The sequence below is a fragment of the Taeniopygia guttata genome, chromosome 2, assembly GCF_048771995.1.
Source record: "Taeniopygia guttata chromosome 2, bTaeGut7.mat, whole genome shotgun sequence".
Taxonomy (NCBI): Eukaryota; Metazoa; Chordata; class Aves; order Passeriformes; family Estrildidae; genus Taeniopygia; species Taeniopygia guttata.
Window position 1 is genome coordinate 135,005,155 of NC_133026.1, and position 9,026 is coordinate 135,014,180.

Here is a 9,026-nt window from a genome sequence, read left to right on the forward strand (position 1 = left end):
AAAAGAGAAGATGAACATTGCAAACTCAACAGATTCAGGCCTGCCAGTGTATGAGGTTGTCCAATGTGTGAGCACTTTTTCTAAGGAAATGTTTCAGAAAGTTCATCCCATGAGTGTGAACTTCCTCGCAACTACTAGTCAGTGTCACGAAAACAAAGTTTTGGTAAGTTTTAAATTATTTTGTCCTTAATCAGGAGGAGTCATCAGGAAATCAAGACAAAGTGAGCATGAAAATGTATGAAATTTTCTGATATACTAATAAATTATTTGACTGTATTTGGGTTTTTATTCCTACTGAAATTCTTTGTGTTTTAATATTAGCATTACAATGGGAAAATCATGTTAATGTTCATGGTCACTGATCACTGGAACAACAGCTATGGTAAAAAATTTATGAAAATGCACCCCATCTAAAAATATAAACTAAATCTCTGTTAAAATTAAAATTAAATTTTCATTCATAACATCAAAAGAGATTATTACCTATAACTTCTGCATATGAACATCCCAGAGTTATGTCCTGGCACAATAAGACTTAGAGTGGAGAAAAGATCTTAGAGCCAAGTGAAAAACAGATTAAATTTGAGATGTACAATTGAAAGTCTAGTAGAATTTGAACTATTGTGACATTATTAAAATATCACAGAAAAAGATTTCTTTTCCTGATTAAAAATTGCAAGCGAAATGTTCAGAAAATTTAAAATTTACAAGTTACAGAAAAGCAGGGTTTGGTTTGGGGTTTGTTTTGTTGTGGTTTTGTTTTTGTTTTTTTTTTTTAATTCCCCCTAGTGAAATGAAAATAATTTTTTAGTTTGAATATTCATTCATACCTACCAATTTACTGGGGAAGAGAGTTGTGATGTTATGAATGTGTAATCCCTAAATCTGTTAAATTGTGATTGGTTTCATTATGTGTAACTGATTTGTCTCCACAAAATTACACAATATAACTTCCTTACTTTGCTATTGTACTGAGATTAAAATAGTATTTGCCGTCACCATTTACTGTAGGCTGTATTTTATCAATGCCCAACGTTTATAATTCTTTTACATTGTTCTTCTACTTTTGGCTGGGATGGACTTAATTTTTGTCCTAGTACTTGACTGGTGTTAAACTACAAGTACCTTTTCATAGAACTTACTTTATTTTGTAATTACTTATCTAAGTCTTGGGAAGAAGAAAAATGAGACATCTATAAAAATAAGTGAGAGCATTTTTTTAGGATAACTTGAGAAATTAACTATACTAAAATAGAACTGTGGTGAGAATTTCCAGCATAAATAAGGGCTTCTCCAAACATAACCACAGAAGGCAGAAAATAAAGTTTAAAAAAATGGAAGAAAAATAGTTTTTAATAGAATAAAGAAGGGAAAGTGAGATTATTCAATATGTACTTCAGTTTTTCCCTTAAATTACTAGAAAAAGCCCTTAGGAGGCAGTGCAAGACTTACACTATTATTTATGAGTACAATATTTTGAATATAAACTATGGTACCTATTACAATATTAAGAGAAGTGTTACCTTTAAAAAGCAATTACACTTCAGATTCAGATTTTGTAATTTATCTGTGGACAATACAAACAAGACATCTACATCCTAGCTACATCTCTTATGAACAAAAGTTTGTTTGTTCAATTTATTCCATTCTTTACAAACAGGATCTAGTACTTCCAGCTCTCTTTCACTTGGAGTTTCACAGATGGGCTTAACTTGGCACTCCTGGCACAAATGTCCAATGTAACACAAGAGGACTGGAAGAAGTGACCTCTGTGTTTCATGGAAGAATGAGGTTCCCTGTTCTACTGCTGGGCATGAGGGGTAGAAAACATTGTCCTCTTCTCATTCCACTGGGATTTAGGAACCAAGACACACTGCTTAGAGGAGGACTCAACCTTCATGTTGCTAAAATTGAGATGAATCCTTGATTCTCTCATATAGTGTCATAGACAAGGTCACTCTCAGACCACGAAAATATATGTGAAATATTATATCAGGAAACACTTTTCATGTTTGTAAGCAAATCAGAAAGATAATGATCTTTAGTGATATTCTGTAATGTTAAAGGAAGACTTTTCAGAATGCTAGAAATCTTCAGGCAAAGTAAAGGACAGAAGGCCTTGTTTTGTGGGCCAGGATCTAAAAATGAGAAAGGCTCAGATTTCCTCTTCCAGATAATTTTATTTTCTTTAAATTTTGTTTCTTTTATTTTTTTAATGTAGACACAGTTCTAGGTCAGAAGGCCCATAGCAAGTCTTATCAGACAGCTTGCATTTAAACGCCTTAATATAACAAAGAACCAGTTTAAAACTGTAAATTCCATCCTTTCAAGTTTGTATTCAAGTGAAAAATAATTCGTGAAATGAAAAATGGGGCTTGTCTTAAATATGTAGATATGTTTAAATACTGTTATATTTAGTTCTAAAAATTATCAAAGAAAATTAAGTATACATGTGACTAACCAGTGTCAATAGCATGCAAAGTTTAATTACCTCACCCTGAAGTACATCTAATGTCAAATTAAATTAACAATGCCATCTGAAAAATGCTTTCATAATGAATTTCAAGCAATTGACTGATCTTTTAATAATAGTTGATAGTTAGACATTCCAAAGGCCAGTGGCAAAACACTGCCTTTTAATGGGGAAAATTACAGCAACATTGAATTTAGAAGTGCTATTTTTTTTCTTTGAATGGTCTTCTACAACAAAATAATAAATCTGAGTAGAACTTTAGAACAATCAGACATATCAAGACATCTTTTCCTAAGAAAGACACAAAATAAAGGTAGTCTGCTGAAAGTATCATGTTAGGGCAACCTAGACTTCTAAGTTTTGACTGATTTCAGAAGACAGATACTTAAATATTGCTGAATCTATTATATGTGTCTTGGACTGTTTTTGAAGCAGAAACTCTTCAGCAAAAGCTAGCAAAAAAAATGAACAAATGAATTTTATTCTAAAGAAAAAAAAATCATACATGAACAACGGATGTAATTGAAAAGAAGCTAAGGGAAAGGGGGGGATCTTTAGGTCTGTTTTGTAAGAAACACCTGTATAACATTTTCCCCTCTTGTGTCTTTTATTGCTGAGCAGATGTCCTAGGTATGACATCTGACAGCAGATTTCATAGGTATGAAATATCCCTTTGGTCATTTGGGGTAAGCTGTCTCAGCAGTGTCCCTTCCCATCCTCCACTCCACCCCCAGCCTCTCTTTGTCGGGGAGGGGCTGTTGGAGATAGAGCCTTGACGCTCTGTGAGTACAGCTCAGCACCAGCCAAGGCACTGTTGTGTTATCAACACTCTTCTAGGTACAAATACAAAAGAAGAGTACTGTGAGAGTTGAAGTCTTTCATTTTGGTTAGCTTGGAACCTACATGGCAGCCTACAAAAGGTTTCCCTATATTTGCATCTCTAGAACATTATATTATCTCACATCAATTATGTACTGTGTATAGTTCTAAAATGTTTTACTATTCTAGCATGAAAATTGCTTTATGCCCATTATCATTACAAAAGAGGAAATAACATGTTATAACAATTTAAATCCAAGGAAGGGAACTCAGCACTTGTGGTTCTTGTAAAAAAATCTTATTTGGAAAATAATAATTTTTATCACAGCTGTTATTTAATGTATCATATTCCATAGCTCGGAATTGTAAAGTGATACCATAATAAATTGCAAATCCATTCAAATTCTGCCTTTTACTAAGTGGTTACACCCCTCTCAAATCTAAAATATGACTAGATAATATAAAGGAAATGCTGGTATCCTTTAACTACAGGCAGGGAGAAAAATCACTGAGGATTTAAGGAAAAAAATCCATATGCTTTTTTCTAATCCTCAGGAATGTGTTTGTATACCAAGGCTAATAATTTGATTTATGTCGCATTTAAAAGCAAAGAAGATGACCTTGAAGAATTTGGACCCAAATGAGAGGTAAAGCTAAGATGAACAGCCTCTAATCGTCTTGCAAAAAATCCTGAGCAGTGCTTTATTCTCTAATCCATTGTTGTTCTCCTTGAATTCACCTCTACTGTAGTTAAAAACTAACTAAACAAGAAAAGATCCAGCTACAAAAGAAGCAAAAATCCCCAAACATGAGACTATGAGATCAATCCTATACATTTCTTGTTAAGAATAACTAGAAGAGCTCAGAACTGTGAAAAACTCTTTCATTAGAATTCTTAATTGATGAACTTAACACATAGCCCATTCCTTCTTTGTATGCACTGCACATAGCACAGCAGTGATGCATATTGAGAAGGAGAGATATTATTTACCATTATAAAATGTCATGTCTTATCCTGCCAAAACTCTTTAAAGTAATTAGTTTTGTCACTACTATTCAGAAGTCATTAATAGAAAATTCTGGCTGATTAAGCACGTCCAGGGCCAAGACTCACAAACAGCAATTTCTCTGATTTTCATGAATTCTAAAAGTAAATGTTTATCTGATACTGAGCCAAATTGCCTACATCCTTTGTATTATGTTGTTAAAGATTACTTTTGCTCTTGATCACACAATTTCAGTGCCCATAAAAAATGGGAGAAAAGGCTCAAATATCTATTACTTACCTGTGGGGACTAAACTCTAAATGCATTTAGTCAATTTTGCAAGAGATAGAATTTCCAATAACTTTTGTATTTCCCTGTTGGTAGGAGAGAGAAACTTGAAAAATTAGCACAAAACCTGTTTTGTTTTGTTTTTTTTTTTTTTAAACAGCTCCCACTCCACTCAATAAACCAGAGCATGTAGTCTCTGTTGCCTATTTTCTTTCTTCCCCATCTACCAATTTCATATATTTTATTGACAAGCCTACAGAGAATTACTGGTTACACTGTATTGCCCACGTTTTGAAAACATATGCAAATTAACTGCTGCCAAAGTTAAGAACATGTAAGAGTGGTCTGCATTCAAAGAAAGGAAAAAAAACAAACAAGGAAACAAACTTCTGTGATGAGAACACAAAAGTCAATTCTTAAAAATTAATTTTCTTCTGAAATTCATATTACTACTTAAAGTGTTTCTTTCAACAATTTTTTTTCTAGATTTTTCTATAAAGGTACATGAGTTCATGAAGAGATTAACTTGAAAACTGTCTATAACATTGTGTGTGTGTTGCGGAATTGTTTGCTGATTAAGCAGAAATTAAGACATTTATGTTCAGAAGTTGTTTCCAGAAAAAAAAAGAATGTCATGAATCATTCTTAAATTGTGGAGGTTATGTTTCTAAGTATTCTTAGTTGTGTTCTGTGATGCTTTATCTGTTGGAGGAAATACCAATCAAATTCTATATTCACTGTTATGAATCAGCTAATAATTTTAGTGTAACTATTTGTTAACACTGGTCTTTTCTGTTGTGAGTTTATAAGGTTCCAGCTTAGTATTACAGATCATGAATTAATAATACCTGTTTTCTATTAAACAAAGGGGCCACAGAAATTTCCTTTATTACTATGAATACCATAAAACTGTGAGGGAAGCTTATACTGAAAATCATGCTGAATTGAAAGCTTTAAAAATTAAACTGGCATTGCAGCAATGGAAGTATATGGGGATTTGGATTCATATTCTAAAAGTTAGAGAACACAGGTGGAAAATAACATTTTGGAAGATTTCTACTCCCATTAGACCTGTAAAGTTCTAAGAAGGTTTGAGAAGTTTTTGTACGTTTGAATAAGCAAAATGTTTAAGACCATTTCCCAAGACAGTTTTGTTCACAGCTACGAGAACATGAAAAAGAAGTCATTCACATAGTAGCAATGATGCAACCTAGGAAAAAACAAAATTATCTCTTTCTGTCTTTCAGCTTCTTGCCAGAATGAAACACAGTTTATATATAACCTTTTACTAAACTTTTTTTTCATAAACCTCCCAAGGCTTAGTTCATATCAATTTTGATTGAAGTGATAGCTGCTTTGTAAGAGTAACATGAAAGTGTAAATAAAAATAACTTGAAGATTATGTAAATCAGGGCATTTTATAGAGAATATTCCACATATAGAATGAAACTTAGTCTCTCTTAAAGCAAATTATTAAGGATCATACATTTGATAACATAAATATGCACATTTATATTGCTGTCAGAAAAAAAAAAAAAGTAAGTTATTTACAACAGCAAAAATGGTCTTTCATGTTAGTTTTTGAACACTTGAGGAATGTTTCATTTCCTGAATACTGTCTCCATCAGCATTCTGGAAGTGAAAGAGTCAGAGAGACTTTGCTTCAGCATCCAACCAGATGTGTCTTTCTCTGCTGAACTTGTGAAGTGTATAAAAGCAAATAATAGAATTGATTACTCAGCTTCATGATGAATATTCATTGTGCATTGTTTGATTGCAGCCCCTAGCAGAAAGAAATAAAAATAGTACAGAGGCCTTAGAGGATAGATTTTCTCTCGTTTCCGTACTTCTCCTTTGACATCCTGTACTAGTTTCACTATTATTTCAAAAGAGTGAGAAAATTATTGGGGTTTAGATATAGAATCTTACTCAAATCTGCTGTGAGCTACTAGTGTGGTTTCAGTTTAGCAGCTTCGAAAAATGGGCTTTCCATGCTTTAATTCATTTAATGAAAAAATAAAATGCAGGACAAACGTTCAAAGTGGCATTCAGCACTATTAAAGTAAATTATGAAAGGTTGTAGTTGTATTGAACAAATAAATTACTAAATAAAACAAAAATAAAAGTAATAAAAATAAATATAATATATTAATATATGAATAAATTTCTGAATTTTACACTTAATCATCATGTGATGCCAGGTAAAAAAAAAAAAAAAAAGTGGATGTTTCTTCTTTTCTTGCCTTGCCAGAAGTCCATTCTGGGATGTAACATTAAGACAATAAAATCCATGTTTCCACATGTGCAGGTAAGGTGTTTAAGCTCCCATTGTAGTCAACAGATATTTAGTTGTGTAATCAGTGTGACTTGGAGTTACTCAGCTTCTCTCTAGCACAGGTGAAGGTTAACCTCCATAGTAAATTGAATTGGCTTCATGAGATGTCATTTAGGGGTGAGTGGTATCTCCCACTATATTTCATGCTTTCTTATATTTAGTCAGTATTGTAATCAGAACCAGAATATCTTAGTGCTCTTACATTAAGATAGTCTCATTTCAGATGGTAGTACTTTAGAAAAATATAGAAATTGTGGATATTTGTGATATCAGAGGTGATTTATCTGTCTTGTGGAAAAAGGGAATCAGTCTTCAGATTGCCTGTAGACAGCCTCTAGGCCAGAAGATTTCTAGTGTGTGTCCTGATAGCAATAATGAATTGTCCTTTGGAAGAGGCAAGGCGCAGGACATAGATTTAATGTGCCAAATTCCATCATTTCCTTGAAAATTCTTTAAGATGAAAACTTTATGTCACTGGGGGATTTTCTTCTCATTTTTCTGCCTGTATTCTGGCCTTTCTCATGAAGAAATCTGGGGAATCAGTTTTCTCTGTCACTGCATTTCTACTCATATGTCCATAACATGTTGTTATTGGTGGTCTGACATGATTATTTAATTTCTGATGGAAGATCAGTAATTTTGTAAAAAATGGTATTTTTCATTCCAGAGGTTTCTTTACATTGTTTAGCTAGTTAATTGGAAAGATGAAGAGATTAGTAAAGAGTCAATTTCCATGTATAATGTGCAGCATTAGACCTTATTTGTCCTACAATTCATTGCATCCCAGAAGGCCCTGATTCTGTGTTATTTTACTCCTATTGGAGTCCTGTTTTCTTCTTCTTTAGGATAAATGTAAAATATTCCTAATCAGATCTGGAAATTTATCATTCTGATTTTGAAAAAAAACAATTTACACTTGCACAAGAAAAAATAAAACTAGGCAAGGAAATCATCCAAGCATTTAAGACAAAAAGTAATCAATTGAAATCAGTTTGCTCCTCAACTACAACACTGCAGATATTGAACAGTATTATAATCTGAAAGAAACAAAATATATTAGGATATATAAGCAAATGTCTTTACCCTTTGTCTCGACTTCCCAGCAAGCTGCTAACAGTATACAACTATTTGTTTCTTTCCTTTCCACATTCCTACCTATATTTTTCAAACTAAGGCAAGAAAAATGGAGCCTGTACTTTCATATTTTAGCTTGAATGACTAACACCTTACTTAGTGAAATGGAAGTGTTCTAGTGCTGCTAGGTACCCCATATTCTTTCTGCTTCAGCAGCTCAATTTGTGACCCAGGGTCACAGAATTGTTACTGACTCTATCTTTTAGTTTCTTGGTTGTCTTTTGGTTGACAGAAAACGACAGGAGCTGGAAATGTGCACTTGCAGCCCAGAAAGCCAGCTGTATTCTGGTCTGCATCAACAGGAACAAGGCCAATACATCAGGGGAGGTGATTCTGTCCCTCTACTCTGCTTTTGTGACACCCCACCTGGAGTGCTGCAGCCGGTTCTGGTGTCCCCAACATAGGAGGGACATGGAACTTCTGGAGCAAGTCCAAAAAATAAAATTTGTGATCTTTGTTACAGTATCATGGCCTGAATATTGTGAGATTTTTATCACCTAAAATTCTGCACAAAAGCTATACAAATTCTGTTAGAAAATTTCTTTTACTAGACAAAAGTATACAGTGATATATTCATATCTCAGACACAAGGGGATTGTTGGAGTTTCTGTCTATGACCATTGTCATGTCAGTGAAGCAGTGAATCAATTAAACAAGTGAGCACGGAACAATGAAAACTAAGTGTATCCTGGGAAACTAACTAGGGATCTGCATACTATTAAATGTTAAAATATTAACAGCCTAATTTTGTTCCAATAATTATTGAAAGGGTTTAGCTAATGACTCTAAAGACTCTAAGGAAGTTATTGTCTCTTTAAATTGAGTACAATTTGTGAAGAAGTAGGAAATAATAAGGACTAGCAAGAGAACACAAAGACCGGAAACAATAGAGGGACGAAATGGAAAGATGGTTCAATAATTAAGACTTTAATGTACAAGTAATAAGGTGAATCTTGCACTTGTATCTCCTATGAGCTCTGGGACAAATTAT

At 33.3% G+C, this 9,026-nt stretch overlaps 1 long non-coding RNA gene across 1 annotated transcript; it reads left to right on the plus strand.

Annotated features, from left to right (window-relative positions):
• LOC140682472 (uncharacterized) lies at positions 1 to 8,500 on the plus strand. The gene is made up of 2 exons (XR_012054256.1): positions 1 to 163; positions 3,848 to 8,500. It is a non-coding gene; the product is annotated as an uncharacterized lncRNA (long non-coding RNA).
• Positions 8,501 to 9,026: the final 526 nt, after the last annotated feature.